Source organism: Lemur catta, chromosome 15, assembly GCF_020740605.2.
Source record: "Lemur catta isolate mLemCat1 chromosome 15, mLemCat1.pri, whole genome shotgun sequence".
NCBI classification, from domain to species: Eukaryota; Metazoa; Chordata; class Mammalia; order Primates; family Lemuridae; genus Lemur; species Lemur catta.
In genome coordinates this window covers 16,569,961-16,591,765 of record NC_059142.1, presented here as the reverse complement: position 1 = coordinate 16,591,765, position 21,805 = coordinate 16,569,961, and the positions used below count along the sequence as shown (strand labels likewise).

Genomic DNA, 21,805 nt, shown 5'->3' with positions numbered 1-21,805 from the left:
CCACCTTGCCCAGCTAATTTTTTTTTTCTATCTTTAGTTGCCTGGCTAATTTTTTCTGTGTGTAGTAGAGGCGGGGGTCTCACTTTTGCTCAGGTTGGTCTCAAACTCCTGAGCTCAAGCAATCCTCCCGCCTCAGCCCCCCAGAGTGCTAGTATTACAGGCGTGAGCCACCTAGCCCAGCCTGAAAAGACTATTCTTTACCTCTTGAATTGTCTTGGTCCGTTTATCAAAAACCAACTATTTGGTTTTTTTCTGAGACTCTTGATTCTACTCCATTGATCTATGTTTATCTTTATGTTGTCTATGCTCGTTTTGCAACTTCCATGCAAACCTAAAATTATTTCAACATAGGCCTGGTGCAATGGCTTACACCTGTAGACCCAGCTACTTGGGAGGCTGAGGTAGGGGGATCGCTTCAGCCCAAGAGTTCAAGGTTGCAGTGAGCTATGATCATACCACTTTACTCCAGGCTGGGCAAGAGAGAAATACGCTTGTCTCTAAAAAAAATTTTTTTTGTTTAATTATTTCAACATAAAAATTTAATTAATAAAGAAATAAGTCCAACAAGCCACGATTTTGGGGAAAAAAATAAGAAAAAAAAAAAGATATAAGGCCGGGCTCGGTGGCTCACAACTGTAATCCTAGCACTCTGGGAGGCTGAGGCGGGTGGATCGCTTGAGGCCAAGAGTTTGAGACCAGCCTGAGCAAGAGCAAGATCCCCATCTCTACTAAAAATAGAAAGAAATAATCTGGCCAACTAAAAATATATATAGAAAAAATTAGCTGAGGATGGTGGCACATGCCTGTAGTCCCAGCTACTTGGGAGGCTGAGGCAGTAGGATCGCTTAAGCCCAGGAGTTTGAGGTTGCTGTGAGCTAGGCTGACGCCACGGCACTCACTCTAGCCCGGGCAACAGAGCAAGACTCTGTCTCAAAAAAAAAAACCAAAAGAAATAAGTTCATTTAATCCTCAAAACAACCTCACAAGGTAGGTATTAATATTATTCCTGTTTTTTTTTTTTTTTTTTTTTTTTTTGAGACAGAGTCTTCCTCTGTTGCCTGGGCTAGAGTGCCGTGGCATCAAGCTCACAGCAACCTCAAATTCCTGGGCTTAAGCAATCCTTCTGCCTCAGCCTCCCAAGTAGCTGGGACTACAGACATGCACCACCATGCCCGGCTAATTTTTCCATATAAATATTTTTAGCTGTCCATATAATTTCTTTCTATTTTTAGTAGAGACAGGGTCTCACTCTTGCTCAGGCTGGTCTCGAACTCCTGACCTCGAGCGATCCTCCCTCCTCGGCCTTCCAGAGTGCTAGGATTACAGGCGTGAGCCACCGCACCCGGCCCCTATTATTCCCATTTTCCTGATGAGAATCCCAGGATCAACAAGGTTGAGTGTCTTGGGTCAGATGGCCAAGATTCTTGCTAACAACTTTAAATGCTTTTGTTGATTTAACTGTCACAATAATTTAATAATGTGGGTACTATTATTGTGCCCATTTTATAGATGAGAAAACTGAAGTTCAGAAAAGCTGAGCCGGCCGGGCGCGGTGGCTCACGCCTGTAATCCTAGCTCTGGGAGGCCGAGGCGGGTGGATCGCTCAAGGTCAGGAGTTCGAGACCAGCCTGAGCAAGAGTGAGACCCCGTCTCTACTAAAAATAGAAAGAAATTATCTGGCCAACTAAAAATATATATACAAAAAAAAAAATTAGCCGGGCATGGTGGCTCATGCCTGTAGTCCCAGCTACTCGGGAGGCTGAGGCAGTAGGATCGCTTAAGCCCAGGAGTTTGAGGTTGCTGTGAGCTAGGCTGATGCCACGGCACTCACTCTAGCCCGGGCAACAAAGTGAGACTCTGTCTCAAAAAAAAAAAAAAAAAAAAAAAAAAAAGAAAAGCTGAGCCACTTGCTCAAGGCCCCACACATGGTAAATAATGCAGTCTTCATCCCATCCTAAGCAACTGTCTCCAGAGCTCCTGTTCTTAACCATGCTGCTATGTTATCTTCTACATTCATACTAACGAGCCTAGATGATGTTGAATTGGAAAATTTGAGTCAAATTATAGTTGGTCTTGAATTCCAAGCAGAGTTTTTACTTTAACTTATATGCCAATGGTTTCCATGCTTTATTTTTTTTTAAGCTGAAAAGGATTTATGTAAATAAAATAGTTTTCAAATGAAGAAATTAAGGCTTAAAGAATTAAGAACTTTTCTTAAATTCTCTTAACTTGTCAAACAGCCTGTCTGAGTTAGTCTCATGAAGCTCAGTTGAGTAAGAAAGTGACAAAGCCGGGACCAGATCTGAACAAAAAAGATTAGCTGCCATTATTAGGGACCACTCATTGCACCAAACCAGTGTTTTAATTGTTTGAGGAGCTTAAAACAGGACTTGGAAGTGACTGTGGGTCATACAAATGTAGGTGTCCTTGGGCTAGAAATACACAAGTGGGAGTCCAGAGCGTGAGCAAGAGGCTGAGTCATCAGACCAAAGGTGATACGAGAGCCAGGAGAAGGAATCAGTTCACTGAAGAGAGAAAAAGGGGAAAGCAGATGAGGAAGGCTTGAGACAACCACAGTCAAGGACAGGAGAAGGCCAGGAAAAAGCCAGGGAAGGAACAGCTGGAGAGGTTGAGAGAGGTGCACACGAAGGAAGAGCTTTAAGAAAAGGAGGCTCTCTGCCATGTTAGATCCTGCAAGAGGTAGAGGAAGACTGAGAAAGGCCATGAGCCTGTCAAGAAAGAATCTCTGACCAAGGAAAGCAGTTTCAGAAAAATAATGGGAGAGGAGGTTTCCAGATTGCCTCTTCAAAAGGATCATGAAGCAATGGAGGCAGTGGGAAATTGGCCACTCCTTTGAAAATTTAGGCTTAAAAGAAGGGCGAGAATTTGGACTGGAACAAAGGATTAAGAGAAATTGAGATGAGAAGAAAGGTAGATTAGAATGGTAGAACTGGCAGGGACGTCAGGAATTATTTTGTCCAGACTCCCGTTCATTGCAGGAAGTCTTTCCAAAACATACATTCCCTTAAAGATTTCCCTCTACAAAGATTTCACGTGAACCTCCAGGTGCTGGCCTTGCCCAAATCCCAGGATACGATGGAAAGCAGACTAGATCTAGGCTCTGCCAGTTGGGAGCTTGCATTCTAGACGGGAAAATGGACCATAAATAACGACTTAATGTTTTTAGTTTTAATTTTTACAAACTTGTACAGTCTCATAGAGTTTGTTACAAAGATTTTTTTTATAAATCCCAGATCTGCCACTTATTAGCTATGTGGTCTTGGGCAAGTTACCTGACTCTGTGCCCCATCTGTGCTCATCTGTGCTATGAAATGACACTAATAGGATTATTGTAAGAATTAAAGGCCAGGCATCATGACTCACTCTTATAATCCCAGTGCTCTATAAAAAATTTTTTAAAAAATGAGCCAGTTGTGGTGGTGTGTATCTGTAGTCCCAGCTACTTGGGAGGCTGAGGCAGGAGAATTGCTTGAGCCCGGGAGTTAGAGCTTGCTGTGAGCTAGGCTGATGCCACAGCACTCTACCCCAGGCAACAGAGCAAGACTCTGTCACAAAAAAAAATAAAAAAATAAAAATTTCCTTTCCTAAACAACTGTTTGTTTTGCCTATGGTTAATAGCTGTATTTGCTTAGTTTTCTGTGGACTCATTGCCAATTAACCCTGAACGTTCATTCACATAAGGTAGTCTCTTGTTTTCACCTTCCCCCTAAAAGAGACTCTCTCAGCCAGGCACGGTGGCTTATGCCCGTAATGCCAACACTTCGGGAGGCAGAGGCAGGATTTCTTTAGGCCAGGAGTTTGAGACCAGCCTGGGCAATATCCTGTCGCTACAAAAAAATGTTTTAAAAAATTAGCTGGGCATGGTGGTTCGTGCCTGTAGTCCCTGCTTCTTGGGAGGCTGAGACAGGAGGATAGCTTGAGCCCAGGAGCTCAAGGCTGTAGTGAGCTATGATCACACCACTGCACTCCAGCCTGAGTGACAGAGTGAGACTCTATCTGTAAAAAATAATAATAATAATAATAATAATAATTTTTTACAGCCTGTCCCAGAGCTTCCTGACCTGCAGCAGTATGTGACAGTTTCCCTTTCACTCAGTGTACACCTCTCTTCCTAAAAATCTCTCTTCACTGTCTTCCTGGAAAGTCCCTTTCTTCTGTTCTGTGTTGAATCTCCTGTTTTCTGTATCCATGTCTTCCTCTTTCTTGGTGAATTCTCTCATTTTGGTGTATCTTCCCATAGCTTTCTGAGAAGGGTGCATGGAAGATAAATTTGAGACTTTGCATGTCTGATAATACCTTTACTCAACCCTCACAATTGATTGATAGTTTGGCTGGGTATGAGATTCTAGTTTGAAATAATCTTCCTTCAAATTTTTGGTGGCATTGCTCCACTGCTTTTAAAAATATGTATATATTTTTTAAACTTTTTTTTTTTTTCTGAGACGGAGTCTTGCTTTTTTGCCCGGGCTAGAGTGAGTGCCGTGGCATCAGCCTAGCTCACAGCAACCTCAAACTCCTGGGCTCAAGTGATCCTCCTGCCTCAGCCTCACAAGTAGCTGGGACTACTGGCGCACGCCACCACGCCCGGCTAATTTTTTCTATTTTTAGTAGAGACAGGATCTCACTCTTGCTCAGACTGGTCTCAAACTCCTGAGTTCAAGTGATCCTCCTTCCTCAGCCTCCTAGAGTGCTAGGATTACAAGTGTGAGCCCAGCCCAAGATCTGCATTTTAGCAATCACAGACTGGCTTCTCTGTGGAGAATAGTCATGAGGCCATCATTATGTTGGCCACACTAGAGACAATGGTGACTCAGACCAAGAGGGGACAGCAGAGATAGAATGGAATGAACGTGGCTGGGCATGGTGGCTCACGCCTGTAATCCTAGCACTCTGGGAGGCCGAGGTGGGAGGATTGCTTGAGGTCAGGAGTTCGAGACCAGCCTGAGCAAGAGCAAGATCCCCATCTCTACTAAAAATAGAAGGAAATGATCTGGACAGCTAAAAATATATATAGGAAAAAAAAATTAGCCAGGCATGGTGGCGCATGCCTGTAGTCCCAGCTACTCGGGAGGCTGAGGCAGTAGGATCGCTTAAGCCCAGGAGTTTGAGGTTGCAGTGAGCTAGGCTGACGCCACGGCACTCTAGCCTGGGCAACAGAGCGAGACTCTGTCTCAAAAAAAAAAAAAAAGAATGGAATGAAAGTGTGTGAAAGCCACTCTGAACTCAGTGATTAATTGGAAGTGTGTGTATGGGGTCGGGTTAGGGTGGCATCGCTCAGGATGATTCCTGAGTTTCCAACTTACACAGTGAGTTGATGGCAGAGTTAGGCACAGAGCAGGCAACTACTGGAAAGGGTGCAGGTTTAGGAGGAAAGAGCCTGAGTCAGGTTCTGGAGAACTCTTGGATGTCAGAATGCAACCTTCCCATCTTCTATACGTCATCTGTTTATTCTCAGGATATGGGTCCTTTGATGTCCTGTGTCTACATCTATTACCTCTGATTTCCCTCCATTCAATGACTCCTACTTTCCCAATTTCCCACTGATTGCAGGCCCTGTGAGGCCAGGACTCTGCCTACTGACTCGTTATTACACTTTGTATCACATGCTTGGCACAGAGGAGGCCCTTCATAAGTATTTGTTGAAAGGAGAATAAAAAAAATGAAGTGTGCCAGTGATACTTGGAGCCACAGAATAAAATGACACATCCACATTAGATCATAAAACTGACAGTTTCACTTGACATTTTGTAAAATTTTTAAAAATCAAGTATTGCAATGTATTTTTTTTAGAGATGGGGTCTTGCTATATTGCCCAGCCTGATCTCGAACTCTTGGGCTCAAGGGATCCTCCTGTCTCAGCCTCCCGAGTAGCTGGGACTACAGATGTGCTCTGGTATTTTATCTTAAAACAGTGATAGACTTTGAAGCAGAATGCAAAGTTCATATGAATTTTTAAAGATTCAATATATGTCAAGGAAATGCTACAGCTGCCCTAGACTGTGTCCCCTGTTTCCCTTCCTTGTCTCCTTCATCTCCCCAGTGCTCCACTCCTGCTTGCTGTCAGAATGGAAACATTTGGATCTACTCTACAAAGAGTTGGGGTTGGGGAAGGAAGAGGAGGAGCTTGAAGACAATGATATTTGGGCAAGTTGCCAAGGGTGGGGGGAATAGCTAGGTAGTGGTGCTGTCTTGCATCAGTGCAGCAGCAGAAGCTGTGGCACCTCAGTTTTGCAGGCTTCTCTGTCCTCCTCTAGCAGTGCTCTGAACTGGGAAATTGGGCAGAGAGAGCTGTCACGCCAGTCTCTCAGCCCCCAGGATTAGCATACCAACCAGCCAAGGTCAAGGAGGTGAAGGAGTCCTCTTACGGGCACAGACAGGCAGGCCAGAGTGATGGGGCAAAGTTTAACCCAAGGAAATTATTTACTACCCCTGGAATGTCAGACACTACCCCGGTGTCTGTTTTCTGGGAGCAGGTGGTGGTAGGCAGGGAGCCCTTCCTAGTGACTCTCATATTGTACTACACGAATGACCTCCCGATCTTCTATTCCCAAAGCCCGCATGGCTTGCATCCTTGTGTGTGTAGAAAAAGCTCACTCAGCCTGAGAATCACCTCTGTGTCCAGGTCCTGCAGAAGATATGACAGGAGGCAGGGAAAGAATATGTTCCGCAGTACCAAGTTAAGTGATGAACACGTCTGCAGAGAAAAGCTGAAATGAACCTCTGCCCTGCAAAGTAACTGCATTCCTGAAAAGTGCAGAAATCAATACTTGGTGAATAGAAGTCTGGCTTTCACACTGAAACACCCTGACTTATAAATACCACTTCAGAGGAAATTTATCTGACTTGATCAGTCTTTGGTGGTCAGCTGGCTCCTACCTTTCTACCTTGAAGCTTCTCCACTTCTCAGCCTTTCTACAAAGAAAGAAGAAAAATAGTGTATAAGAAGGAGCTCTGGCCAAGCACAGTGGATCTGGATTCTAATTCTGGCTGTGCTATAGACTAGATTAGTGTGCTTGGATAAGTCACTTGACTTCTCCAGGCTTCAATTCAGTTCCTTCGATTCTCTGCAAAAGGAAATGACAGGACTGGATAATTTTTTTTTAAGAGACATAGTCGCTTCAGCAGCACATGTACTAAAATTGGAAGGATATGGAGAAGATTAGCATAGCTCCTGCACAAGGATAACACGCAAATGTGTGAAGTGTTCCATATCAAAAAAAAATAAAAAAGACAGCCAGGCCGGTGGCTCACGCCTATAATCCTAGCAGTCTGGGAGGCCAAGGCAGGAGGATCAATTGAGCTCAGGAGTTCAGGACCAGCCTGAGCAAGAGCGAGACCCCGTCTCTACTAAAAATAGAAAAATTAGCCGGGTATGTAGTGGTGCATGCCTGTAGTCCCAGGTACTCGGGAGGCTGAGGCAGGAGGATTGCTTGAGCCCAGGAGTTGGAGGCTGCTGTGAGCTAGGCTGACACCACTGCACTCTAGCCCAAGTGACAGAGGGAGACTCTGTCTCAAAAAAAAAAAAAAAAAAGAGAGAGAGACAGAGTCTCCAGGGTGGAGTGCTGTGGCACAATCATAGCTCACAGCAGCCTCAAACTTGTGGGCTCAAGGGATCCTCCCACCTCAGCCTCCTGAAGTGCTGAGATTACAGGAATAGCCACCGTGCCCAACCTGGATAATCTTGAAGGTGGTGTGTTAGTCAGGACTCACTGTTACCAGTGAAAACTCAACTCATACCTACTCAAACAAATCTGGGAGTTTTTTTAGCTCATGTGTTAATAACTGAACAGCCCAGGAGCTTGCTCCAGATACTCAAATGATGCCAGAAACCCCCTCCATCTTTTGAGTCCTCTTCCTTTATGTTGGCTTCATGCCCAGGAAACTCTCTTACATACTATTGGCTTAGCAAGGTCAGCACACATAGAGTGATCTTAGCAAAAGTTCCAGCAGAAGTCAAAGTGCCAAGGCTCCTAGTCTCTCCCTATGTCATGAGCTCAGTTCATCAAAAGAGGATGTGGTGTTCTGATTGACTAGGCGGGGGTCACATGCCTTTGGTGGGTGCAGTGAGAGAGGGGTGATTTTCAGAGGAAAATCCCTACTCTGCTAGGGAGGCAAAAATAGCAGATGTTGGCCACAGGTGGTATAATAGAAAAAAAATATGGGCTTGAGTCTGGGCCCTGTCATTAACTAGGCAGGTTACCCTGAGTAAATTACTCAACCTCTCAGAACCTCATTTTTTCATCTAAAAGATGAGATGGCCAGGTGCAAGGGCTCACACCTATAATCCCAGCACTTTGGGAGGCAAAGGTGGGAGGATCACTTGAGGCCAGGAGTTCTAACCAGCCTGAGCAACAGAGCAAGACCCCATGTCTACAAAAAACAACAAAAAAAATTAGCTTGGTGTGGTGGTGCCTGCCTGTAATCCTAGCTACTCAAAGTGAGACCCTGACTAAATAAGTAAATATTAAATAAATAGATGAATCTCTGTTGTGTGGGATTAAATGGGATAACATATAAAAGGTGCCTGACATGATAGGAGCACAACAAATGTTCAGCCAAGGGTGTTATGACTTTAAGTTAATGATCCTAAACAAACATTTCATTTCAGCACAGGAACTCCTCTTTGAGGAGAAACTTCTTTTTTTTTTTTTTGAGACAGAGTTTCACTCTGTTGCCCAGGCTAGAGAGCGCCGTGTGGTCAAAAGAAACTTCTCTCACATAGTTTCTTTCAGAATGAGGACTCCTAACTTTTTGCCCAATGAAATCCAGATTTTATATGTGATAAAGTTTTGACAATTTAGTTATGGAAGCTTTCTGTTTAATTTTCTTGTTAACTCAGGATTAATTTGGCTAAAGGATTCTTTTGGTTTCAACCCTTGGCACTGAAAATCATTTCAAACCATTTGAATCCACTCTCTTGCTCTAACTCCTTTCTACTGAATACATTGGGTTTGCTTTTTGATATTAGAGGATTCACGGCTTTGTAGGGCAAAAGGAGTCAGTGATAAGAGGAAATTTTGTCCAAGGCAAAGTCTCTACAATCCAGCATGGCATTGTAAATCAGGACACCACTGGAGCCAACAAAAGTGACTCAAAGTAACCACACTTATAAGAGACTGATGCAATTATCTGCATAGCAATTTATGAACTTATAATCAGGATAGTGTTCCAAAACCATAAAATATCCAGGATAGTGTATACCCCATCCAGGAAAGCCGCTCCCCTGTGCTGGAAGACAAAGAATTCATCAGCTTGCCAGCACGGGGTAAATCTGCAGTAACATTTCCCTGGGCCATGGTAAGGTCTGAAGGGTGGCTAATCTCAGCTTCCTGTATGGGTTTTACTAGTTAACCCACAGAAACAGCCACATTTCCCTAATGGTTAAGTTCTTGGGCATCCGTCATAGATATAATCAAGTATTACCAAGAAGAGTACTCACCCAAACCATGAATTTATGGCAATGGCAAAAGAAAAGGTATATGACTTGCAATGAATGAATTCTGACCTCAACACATACTTAAGGTGTAGGTTCCTCACATGGGTTAGTCACGTTTCTTTTTCTTTGAAAACTCAAGACAGACAGCAGTCTGTGAGGCTGAGGCAGGGGGATCGCTTGAGCTCAGGAGTTCAAGAACAGTTCTAAACAACGGACAGACATTTTTGTTCACCAAGGTATTCAGCTAAGATGGCATATTGAGGGTTTTTTATTTTTTTTTTTGAGACAGAGTCTCACTCTGTTGCCCGGGCTAGAGTGCCATGGCATCAACCTAGCTCACAGCAACCTCAAACTCCTGGGCTCAAGTGATCCTCCTGCCTCAGCCTCCCGAGTAGTTGGAACTACATGCATGTGTCACCATGCCCGGCTAATTTTTATATATATATATATATATATTTTAGTTATCCATATAATTTCTTTCTATTTTTTAGTAGAGACGGGGTGTTGCTCTTGCTTGGGCTGGTCTCCAACTCCTGAGCTCAAATGATCCACCCGCCTCAGCCTCCCAGAGTGCTAGGATTATAGGCGTGAGCCACCATGCCCGGCCTGCTCTTACTTTCTACCTGTGGTCATCTCCTTCCAACTGTCACAGCTCCTGGCTGTCTCCATTTGTTATTTGTCCCCTTTGCCCCTCAGTTTTCATGCCTCTGGGATGGAGAGCTCACACAATCCCTCCTTCTCGTTTTTATTCTCACATCTCTATTATTTCTTGTTCTCTCTCTCTTCATCTCTGTGTTCCCTCCTTTTCTTTGTTCCTTTCCTTGGATATTTATTTAATTGTTCTGCCCTCCCTACCTTTTTTTCTCTCTGTGATTCTCCTCGTCAGTCCCTCTGCCTACTCTTCTATCTCTGATGACATCCCTGATTCTGACTTGTCCTCATCTTCCTACCAGTCTCTGCCTATCGGTTACTGTCAGCATCTGTCTTTGTGTTTTGCACTGTAGCTGTTTGTCCTTTGTCTTTCTGCCTGTCTCTAACTCCACACATTTCCTGCTGCTCTGTCAGTGACTCTTCCCGTCGCCTGCCTCCTCCGCCTTCTGCTGCGGTGCTCGGGCTCCCCTGACTACCCCCTCGCTTCTATTTCCTCCCCACTCCTCTCTCGCTCTGCTAATCTCTCTATCTGCCACTATTTCCTTCATCTCTCCTGAGTCTGTTGGTCCTTGTCACTCACTCTTGCTATTTCCCTGTCTAGACTATCCGTGTGTTCCACCCTTGGGGGCCCTTCCTGACAGCCTTTATTTCTACTTCTCTTGTCTTCTTTGTTTACGACCATTTTACCAATTCTATGATTTTCGTCTCTCTTAGCATCTATGACTGTTTTCCTCAATATTTTTGCCAAGGGTTTTCTCTCACTTGCCCTTAATTTCTCTTTGCCTCCGTCCCCTCTATGCAATGAATCCTCTCTTCCTATCTGTCCCCCAATCTATGTATGTCTGTCTCTGTCATCCTTTGTGTCTTTCTCTGCCTTAGATAAGTTAGCAGGATTTTTTTTTAAAAAAGTCTTCCTGCCTCTCGCTTTGCTCGTGTATCTTTTTTCTGGGCATGATTAAGGGTTATCTCTTTCTGTCCGTTGCGTAGGAGAACAGCAACCGTTATCTGCGCTACACTTCCATAACCTGGATGTTCTGACTGAGAAGGGAGGGTCCTGTGCAATAGAAAAGCCGCAGCAGAAGCAGCAGGGAGGAAGGAGAGCTTGCGAATCAATCTCAGAAGAGGGTCGGCTATTCCTCCCTCCCTCTGCTGCCAAGTGGGAGCCTTCTCTCCCCTGCTCTGCCTCCGCCCCCATTCTTCCATGAAAGCCTGGGCCTGGGAAGACCCTCCACTGGGCATCGGAATGGGTGTTTGAGTCCCTTCTATGACACTGGACTTCAGCACTGCCCTAAGAAGACAGAACTAGCCCTATGCTCATTCCTTTAAGAATCTGTGTTTTCTTTGAAAAGGTCAGAAGATACTAAAAACATTTAAAAGGCTGGACAAAGTAGGACTAGGGTTAAGTACAGACATAATAGTATGGCTCTTTTTTTTTTTTTTTTAGAGACAGGGTCTCACTCTGTCACCCAGGCTGGAGTGCAGTAGCCTGATAATAGCTCATTGCAGCTTTAAAGTCCTGGGGCTCAAGCAATTCTCCCACCTCAGCCTCTGGAGTAGCTAGGACTACAGGCATGTGCCATCATGCCCAGTTAATTTTTTTTAATTTTTCATAGAAATAGTGTCTTGTTATGTTTCACAGGCTGGTCTCAAACTCCTGGCTCGAGCAATCCTCCTGTCTCGGCCTCCCAAAGTGCTGGGATTACAGGCATGAGCCACTGTGCCCAATCAGTATGGCTTTGAGAACCAGAAATATCAGCAGCAATTGCTGTGGCCTGGATTCTGTCTCTTGGCAACTATCAAGTCCATCTCCACTGGCTATAGATAGCTTCTCTTGTGCCCTCCTCCCACAGCCAGAATTTGGTCATAGGTGAGGTCTCTCTTCCCTCTGACCTGCCCCCTCCATTCCAGCTCTCTCTGATTCTAATAAGACCTTCCCTCCCCTCATCTGTCTCTGTGCTAAAGCAGAGTATCTGTTTCCACTGGCAGTTTCCTGCAGCTTCATGCCTCCTGCCACCCTTTATTGATAGCTCTGGCTGTACCTCTTAAGTTTGTTTGCAGGAAAGAGTGGTCATCTGATGACGGATTTCAGAGGACAGTAACAGAGGTTCCTATCCATCCACCAACATCATTTCTTCTTAGAGCCCAGGAAGGGGAGGGATGTGAGTTAGCTGGAGGAGGAACTGAGAGACTGATGATCCAGTCCAGTCCTACCCTAGTGGGGGACTGTGCATTGAAGACCTACCATATCCTTGTCCTGTCCTCACCTCCCTCAAGGCTGACAGAAGAGGAGCCTGTGGCTTCTAGCCTTTCAGGCTGAGAGTGGAATCACCCGTGGTAACAGGTTCACCATCCCAACATGTCCTAGCCCCCCTGGTTTCCTTGTGCCCAGGGATAGGTGGGTGGGGCCAAGACTGCAGGACATCACTGACCAGAATGTGCACACCTAGTGTGATGCTCATGACACCCACAGTGACCAGCCCAATTCCACCAAGGACAACCAAAGCAAGAGGCACCTGGTAGTGCTGCCGTAGTAGCCACAGACTCATCCACTGCAGTGCCACCAGGTGGAAGAAGGCCAGGGTGGCCAGGGTAGCCCAGCTAGTCACGCTGAGGGCCAAGGATGGGGCCTGGTAAGAAAGCAGCAGCAACTTCCGCAGGTGCAATCAGGCAGAGTTCAGCTCCAGAAGCAGAGACAACATGGAGACGCCCACGTAGTGGCTAGATGGAACAGCAGTGCTGAGGCAGCCTGCTACTTGGGAGCCAGGGTCAGAGGTCAGAGGACCTCCATGATCTGCCACCCATCATGTCCCAATCATACAGTCCTTAAGAAAGGGGCTCCCAAGCATTTTGTGGGACTCCCTAAACACCTGATCTTTTTTTTTTTTTTTTTTTTGGAGACAGGGTCTCACTCTATTTCCCAGGCTAGAGTGCAGTGGCATCATCATAGGTCACAGCAACCTCAAAATCCTGGGCTCAAGTGATCCTCCTGTCTCAGCCTCCTGAGCAGCAGGGCCTACAGGCATGTGCCAGCATGCCCAGCTAATTTTTCTGTATTTTGTAGAGATGGGGTCTCACTGTTTTGCTCAGGCTAGTCTTGAACTCCTGGCCTCAAATGATCCTCCAGCCTTGGATTCCAAAAGTGCTGGGATTATAGGCATGAGCCACCATGCCAGGCCTACACCTGACTTTTATGCCTATCCTTATCTTGGGGCCTGAGTGGCCTTAAAACAGCCCTTCCACAGGATGGAAGCAGCCTTGGCCAACGGGCTGCCTCACCCTGGGACTGCAGCAGCTACACAGTACCCCCCAACTGCCATTCCTGGGCTTTCATGCCTCATCCCCAAATCCTATACCAAGGCTCCTTCTCAGAAAAGCTCTGTAGTCAACGTTTCTGTGACCAGCTGGACCCCTGTGAGGGACCTAATTTCCTTAGGCAGTGCCAAGACTCCCAGCTGTGGTCAGCAGTCAGTCCACTCCCAGCCCCCAGCTTAGCCTAAGACTGGGAGGATGAAGTGACAGCTGGGGCGGGAGACTCTCTGGGAAGGACAGAAAGCTGAAGAGAGACTGGGAAGCCAGGCCTCCCTTCCTGTCTGGGGTCTCCCCCAAGAGTCTCACCACCAAATGGTGACAGAGAAGTTCCCAGGCCTGTCCCAAGGTCTGGTTCCATTGAGCCTGTCAGCTCAATCTGCCAGGAAATAACCTGTGGGGATGGGGGGGGGGCGGGTAGGCTTTCTCCAGAACAGGTGCATGGCCTAGAGAGGATTCCAGCCCCCCTTTTCCCAGATCTTTAGTTTCCTTCAGTAGAGCCTCCAGAGACATTTAACCCCTGTGGGGGAGTGGGAAGGGGACCTGGAATTACCCTTGGAGTTTGTCCCCTGTGATATTGATTGATATGTGTATGTATTTTTTCATCCACGGTTCCTGACTCATAACTCTCACAGACCGTGTTACAGTAGACAGAATCTCTCTTCTGACCTTTTCCTGCCCTCCTTTCACCTGTCCAAGGCAGGACTCTAATCTGATGGTGGGTCCCTAAGACCCTCATTCCAGAGAAGGTCCTGCTGCACAGCATGGAATACCGAATGCTGCACAGAGGCCAGGAAGAATCTAAACAGACAGGCCTTGCTGGGTTTAGATCATGCACTTTTTGTCCAATCCCATTTCTACATGGTTGTCAATCTTGCCTATATAATGAAGCCCCCATAGAAACCCAAGAGGACTGGGTTGGGGAAGCTTCCAGAGAGCTGAGCATGAGGAGATTCAGGTAACTAAGCGTTTCCCTGAGTTCTGTGAACCACTCCAGCAAATTAATCGAACCTAAAGAGGCAGTCGTGTGAACCCCAACTTCAAGCCAGTCGGTCAGAAGTTCCAGAGGCCCAGACTTGTGACCAGTTTCTGAAGGAGGGCGGCAGTTTTGGGGACTGAGCCCTCACACTGTGGCATTTGAGGCTATCTTCAGGCAGGTAGTGTCGGAATTGAATTAAAGGACACCCAGCTGGTATCTGCTGCTCCGTGTGTGGCAGAAAACGCCCCCACATTTGGCCACAGAAATCTTGATGATTGTTGTGGTGTAAGAGTAGAGAAAAACATGGTTCGAGTTTTTTCCTCCAAGCACCCCCACAGGACCAGCCTTCCCTGCAGACTCACCCACAGACGCAGCCACCAGCACCAGGGCCCAGGGCGGGTGGCCATGAATCAGGTCGGCATTCATTTGAGGGTACAGCGACAGCCTGGGGGAGACGGGGGAGCCATGGACAGCCTCTTGAATACCCCATCCATCCCCCTGCCGTGCACGCTCCCAGGCCAGTCTCAGACTCTGAAGGTCTGGCATCAATTCTGAAGATGCCGCGTGTCCTCTAACCTCAGCCTGCCACCCCCGCCCCGCGCCCCTCGAACTCCCGAGCCCCGCGCCAGAGCGGCGACCCCGGCCCCCGCGAGCAGGCTGCGCACCAGGGAGACACACAGGTTCCGCCACTGCCAACGGCCCTAAGCAGCAGATCCCGGCGTGGGCAGCAGCTATGGCCCCCAGTGCAGCCCCCAGAACGCGGCGAAGGAGGCGCCAGTCATCAGGAGCCCCAAGGGCGCCATGGCCTGGCGGGCCGGCTAAGTTCCGATCGGTCTCTTTGGCCCCTGCGCTCTCGACCGGGACGCATCCGATGCCCCCGCGGGGACTGTGAACCGGCTTCCCGGCAGGGCTGGGTGCCTGGGCTCCGGCACCCGCCCGGCCTTCGGAATCTGCGGGAACTTTTCCCCGGCTTGTCCACGCCCCATTCCTCGGCTGGGCGGCGATTGGAGCAGCCATGGGGCCACCGCCCCTGGAGCCACGGCAACCGATCGCGTCCGGCCCCGGCCGGGGAGAGCTGTTTGGGGGCTCCCGGGCACCAAAGCTGTGCAATGGCGCTCAGGGGGGCTTCCGGGATGCTATTAACATTGGTCTTCCCCCAACTCCGTGTGTCCTGAACCCCTCGCAGTTCCACAAATGGGTCGCTAGTCTAATCTAACCAGACACCCCCAGGGCCCCACCCCACTAACTTTCACCTCCTCTTCCCTACTCCCGCACCTCTCGCCTACTGCTCGTCCCTCCCACCCCACTCTCACAGCCCTGAAGGTAGAGGCAAGCGCAACCCACTCCCACTTGCCTAAGCCTAGCCACCGCCCTGCCCCTCCCTCCCAGTGTCACTTGTGGGGGAGGAGGCGCCTCGCTTTCTTGGAGCGACCTCTTCTGCCTTCCGAGGTTTCCAGGCCTTAAACACATGGCAGCAAACCTTTAACTCCAGGAGTCCTGACCCCTTACATAGTACCTCTCAAATGAAACAGTAGTCCCCCTTTTGGAGAAGTGACCCACTGAGAGCCTCCACACCCAACCTTTTTTTGGCCCTACAGAGGAGCCTTGTTAGGAAGGGGAGGCAAAAGGGAATCACTCACCACTATGGTCTTGAAAAGCATCCCCTCCCCCAGGGCTTGGGACCTGTTAGGTGAGTAGGAAAATATCTCTTCCATGAGGGCAAGATAAGGTAACACAGGGTCTCTTCAATGTTGGGGCAGATCAGAGGAGAAAAACAAAAGACTCATGTGCTTTAAGTAGGACTGTGAGGATTCTAGAAAGCTTCAGCCTCCGGAGGAAAATCCTCCCCCAACCCCTCATCGCCTGAAGAGAGTGACAGGTTTTTACTGTTTTCCTTTCATCTTACTCCATTCCACACCTCTTTAGCTGGCTCCCAGCCAGCAATTCAGAGAGCTGTTTCCTGTGCACTGAGGGTGGATTCCAGCTACTCCTAAGGAATGACATTCGTAAACCGACAGATGCCCCAACCACACATTCTCACTAAGGGGCTGGGGGCTTCACCTTCATTCTTCTACACCCACTTCTTCAAAGGTTTAAGAAAATTACACCGATCATTTAAATTTTTATTATATGAAAACAATACACAATTAATGTAGAAAATTTGAAAAATTACAGAAAAACCAGAGGAAAATCACACCATCCAAAGATAACCACTATTAACATTTTTGAGTATGTCTTCAATCTTTTTTATCTGTTCTATGCATACAAGTATATACTCATATTTTTAAAAATAAAATTGAGATCACATAATATATACTTTTTATAACCTTTTTAATATTCAGAGAGCATTTTTCTTTCTAGTCAAATGTTTTTCTATGTGACTTTTAATGGCTGTGCAGTACTCCGCCATCTGGATGGATATACAATAATTTACTTAAGCAACCCCCTATTGCAAATTTTCATTATAGCAGAAAAGGAATGAATTCCCAATCAAACAGTTGCTTCTCATTTTTCCCTATTGCAATGCTGGGATGAACATCTTATAACTAAATCCTTAATTATTTTCTTAGGATAAATTCCCAGACATAAAATTACAAGGTCAAAGGACATGGAAGCTTTTAGGGTATATGATACATATTACCTAACTGCCATCCAAAAGGCTAAACCAATTTATACTCCCACATGCAATGTATGAGAATGTTATTTCAGTACTCTTTTGCCAATGTTGGGCCTTATTTTTTTCTGCTATAGTTTGCTAAGGGAAAAATGCTTTCAGCTATTATATATTTGCCTTTCTTTACTTACTAATGAAGCATGCATTTCTTTCATGGTTTTATCCATTTGAATTTCTGTTATGAATTCCTGTGTATGTCCTTTCACAGCTGGCTCTTGCTCCTTGAGGCTGCTTATATAAAAATTACAGGCTGGGGAAAAGGTGGAAGTAGGAGGGTGAAGTTACAGGATGCTTTCCTATGGTCCCACATCTCTGAGGGAGGCAGAAAGACTGGAGAGAAATGGTGAGTGAAGTAGGAGATGGCTGGAAGCTTGTCGTTTGACAGAGGCTGGCTGTTCTCCCTCCTCTTGGGGTGCTCCTGGCCTTTATGGGCCCCTCTGCTGGATGTCCAAATAGGGCCCTGTGCTGTCCAGGCCTGGTCCTTCACTGGTCTCCGTGTTCCCAGGCTGCCCTTCCTCACCTCTGCTCCATGATGGGTGAAGATGGCACAGCCACATTCCCAGGGCTGGAGGGGGACACTGGCCAGTGAAGCAAAGAGGGGAAGAAACGACGGAGGCAATGTCCAGGGACGCAGTGATCTTTGTTGCAGCCTATGAGTCCACTCAGTTTCCCGCCACCCTCTACCGCTATCCCACACATATCCTGCCCCTCAGCTTAGGTTGCAGAGGGATGGGGCTCAATGGTCTACTCTCCTCTACATCTTTCAGTTTCTCATAAATCGAGAATAAGATAGACCTCCCTGCATATCTCCTCCTACCACACAGACAAATAGATTCCTGCAGACCCGAACTTGGCTACCTTCAGGCAGGGAGACTGGGCTAAGGCTGAACAACATCAAAGCCTGAGCATGAGAATAAGAATGGATCAGGAGCTGGATGTGGCAGGTTTGCACTGCCTGATGCCCAAAAGGGGATCACATCCCATAACCCATCTCCCCTGGTTCCTGGAAGGGAGAATTTCCTGCTTGCACAGGCCTGAGCTGAGTCTTACACACCATCCTGGAAGCAAAGTGAGGGAAGAAACAGAGCAGCAGCAGGTATACCATCAGGGGGCTGGGCAGTGGCTCATGCCTATAATCCTAGCACTTTGGGAGGCCAAGGTGGGAGGATTGCTTGAGGTCAGGAGTTCGAGACCTGCCTGAGCAAGAGCAAGACCCCGCCTCTATAAAAAATAGAAAAATCAGCTAGGCATGGTGGTGCATGCCTATAATCCCAGCTACTAGGGAGGCTGAGGCAGGAGGATTGCTTGAGCCCAGGAGTTCACGGTTACAGTGAGGTATGATGACACCACTGCACTTTAGCCTAGGTGACGGAGCGAGACCCCACCTCAAAAATAAATAAATAAATAAGAATGGCATCAGGGGTTGCTGCCATCCTGCTTTGGATGGCACGGGAAACCTTGGGCCACCCTTGCATGTGGGAAGCCAGTGTAGATACTGAGCTCCTCCTAGTCCCTTGCATTGGTCTAACCCCAGCTCCTCCCTCCAATTCTCCACCCTCCCCAGTTCCTGGAGTATAGTGTCAGGGATGAGGAAGGGACAATAGCTCATGTGAAAGGTGTTTTATTCCCACCCCCAGGTGGAGGAGAGCCCAGGCTCTGAGTCTGCACAGGTGGGCTTCTTATTTCCTCATGCACACTTATCTGTGTGGTTCCCTACCTCACGGGTGGAGAAACTGAGACAGGAGGTCTAAGGGGCCCAGATATAAGTAAGTACACCTGAATCTAGAGTCAGGGCCAGTCTAAGGAAAGACAGGGAAAGGTAAGAGCAGAGGGATGACTGCTCAGATCACAGTTTCAGTATCGCCTTTTCCCTGAAGAGTAAACTTACACCTGGAAAAGCCAGTAGGGAAGAATGGGAGATAAGGAAGGGGGATCAAGAAGGAAATCTGGGTAAAGAGGTAGATAGAGTTTTCTTCTCTCCACTTCTTCCCATTGTCACATGAAGACCAAGTAACCTTGGGTAGTTCAAGCCTTCTATTCCCCAGTTCAGCCAGTATCTCTAATCTAAAACTGCTCTCTTGCTGAGCCAATCTGGGTGAAGGCTCTCCAATTGAGCAAGGTTCCCTTTCCCAAAAGGTATCGTCACCCCTGCTGTTTAGACCTTCCCAGCCCCATTTGTGTCACCTTCCAGATGATGGGGAGAGCAGCTCCTCCTCTTCCTCTTCCTCCTCCTCCTCGAAGTCAGGGGCAGAGGGCAACAGTTCTTCAACTGGCAGCTTTAGCTGGGTCAGGACATAAAGCTTGCCACTGAAGAACTACTGCGGCTCAGCCAGGTGAGGATGTGAGAGGATTGGGCTCCTAAAGGAAGGGGAAGAAAAATGGGAAAGATCTGAGCAGGATTTTGTCACAGGGACACTGTCCCAGTGGCCACAAAGTCTTGCCCCAGCAGACCTTCAACCGTCTAGTGAACAGTTCTGGCCTCTGACCTGGACCTGCAGGAGTTAATTTCAGTGAGAAGCAAGAGGCAGCTCTAAACACACTTCCCTTGCTCCTCTTTCCAGAACTGGAGGCTATAGAAACAGAGTCCTGCTCTTGTGCCCCCTGCTGTAGCAACCCACACCAGGAGCCCCAGCCCCCTCAGCAATCAGAGAGAGCAGGGCCTGGGATCCTGGACACACTCCATCAGTCATTCAGGTACTAGGTGAGAAGTTGTACCTCAGTTCCAGAAGTGGGAGTTCAGTGATCAGCCCAACTGACTTGTTCCCAGGGAGTTCAGCTGGAAGGAGAGTCTGGGGGCCTAGATTGGGGAAGAGTGAGGAAGGGAGGAGGTACAGAGTTTGGAAGAAGGTCAGCAGAGATTCCCGGGACTGTGAGAGAGAGGACAGCAGCCCAGAGGCTGAAGGGGAGGGAGGTATGGGCAGGGTGGTTGGGCAGCTTCCCCAGGACTCTCAGATGCCAGGCATTCCGCTTGCGCATTCCGGGTACATCTGGTATGAATTCCAAGCTGTCTGCCGGCCCCTCCATGTCTGAACTTTGTTCCAAGTTCCAAGCCCCGCCCCCACAGTTCCAACGCATGAATCAGCAGGAAAAGCCGGGCCCTGCAGCATGGCCTAGGGAGGGGGCTGGGGGCGTGGCAGGCTTGAGGGCTGTAAGCTGGGGAGGGCGGGTCTGTGCTGACACTCTGTCCAAGGGCATGGCCCATGCCAGATTGAGGGGTCAAGGCAGTCTTGCTTTGGGATTTCTACACTCACAGGGTAAGAAAAATTGGGGGGTGGGGTGGGGTTCAAATTCCAAAACCTTCCTGGGAGGCATGAACTTTTTGGTTATCTTCCTTTCCCTAGGTGACCAGTCCAACTCTGTCTGACTCCCCTCTGTCTGAGGGCTCTGTTCATCCCACAGGACTCAGCAGCTGCTAAGAGTCTGTGCCAAGCAGGTGCCCTTGGCTGCAGGGCGGGGTGGGCCCAGGGCACTGACCCTCTGACCAGCTGCTCCATCAACCCTTTGGCACTCTGACAGCTCCTAGCCCTGTCTGACAGCCAGGATGACAGGCCAAATGAGTTGGAGGCTGGAACTAGGGCCGAAGGGAGGTGGGGGCGATAGCCTAGCGGAGGCCACAGGGAGGGGCCAAGAGTTGGCCGGGAGGTGGGGAGAGAGGGAGCCCAGTGATGACTAACCCAGGAGCCCCACCCAGCCAGCCGGCTTCCCAGGCGGTCAGGGCCAGGCCTGGGCTAGGGGCCTCACAACCGGACAGGCTGGGGGGAGGTGCAGAGGTGACCTTCTCTCAGCCCAAGACGGCCAGTTTGTCTGAGGAGGGGGGGTTAGAGTTTCCAGGTCCTCCTCTTGCCCGCTTTCCCCCGCCCAACCGCGGTGAAACCCTAACCTTTGGGTTGCATAAGGCCCCCGCACCGCCGCCCCCTACTCCTCTCCCCTCCCCCCTTACATAACATCCCCTAGAGGGAATGAGAGGAGGGGCCGGCCCGCCCAGCGACCCCTTCCCTGCCAGGGCGCCGAACTGGCCCTGACCCAGTGAGTGCCAGTAGAGGCAAAGCAGCTCCCGCCACCCGCTCCGTCCAGATCCTCCCCAGGCTAAATGGCCGGCTCCCGTATCCTCGGACCAGAGGGCGCCTAGGTTAACCGCCCCCGGCCCTCCGGCCCCTAGTCTTCACCACAGCTACTCCGCTGGACCTTCCGCCACAACTCCTGTCCTGGACTCTTTCCTTAAAGCTCCTGACACACTACTCGGACCAGTCCAGGCCCCTGTCCCTAGGAGCGCCCCTGCCCCCGCCGCCCCCTCTCCCCTCCCCGGAAGGGCAGGGTGTGGCCGCCAGAACCCTACTTTCACCCATCACCCCGTTACCACGGTTCCCCCCGTGTGACCGGGTCGCCGGCTCACACCCACCTGGTGCTGGGTGTGGGGGTTGCTGAGGGTAAGGGAGCAAATCACTGCGTCAGCTCCCCACGGCCGGCGGCGCTGTCTCTTCCCAGCGCCCAGCACACACCGGCTCCAGTCTCCGATCAGCTGGCGGCGTCGTGACGCACAAGCTGCGATCGCACCGCCCAGGGCCAATCACCGCCCACTTCTGGGCAACGTGACCACACCCACTCGGGGGCGCCAGCACCGCGCCTTGGTCCCGCCTCTCCGGACGCCTGGGCTCTGATTGGCAAGGAGGCCACCCCTTTGCCTAGCGAAATTGCGCTAAGCCCCGCCCACCAACTCGCGAGCTGACCAATAGCTGAA

The 21,805-nt window shown here is 48.8% G+C and overlaps 1 long non-coding RNA gene and 1 other non-coding gene across 2 annotated transcripts; one reads left to right on the top strand and one right to left on the bottom strand.

Annotated features, from left to right (window-relative positions):
- Positions 1-7,134: 7,134 nt before the first annotated feature.
- Positions 7,135-7,237, top strand: LOC123621356. Its single transcript, XR_006729091.1, has one exon. It is a non-coding gene; the product is annotated as a U6 spliceosomal RNA (small nuclear RNA).
- A 9,266-nt stretch (positions 7,238-16,503) lies between these two features.
- Positions 16,504-21,607, bottom strand: LOC123620686. Its single transcript, XR_006728927.1, has 3 exons — positions 21,467-21,607; positions 19,252-19,425; positions 16,504-17,645 (listed from the first exon to the last, which is right to left on the bottom strand). It is a non-coding gene; the product is annotated as an uncharacterized LOC123620686 (long non-coding RNA).
- Between the last annotated feature and the right edge of the window lie 198 nt (positions 21,608-21,805).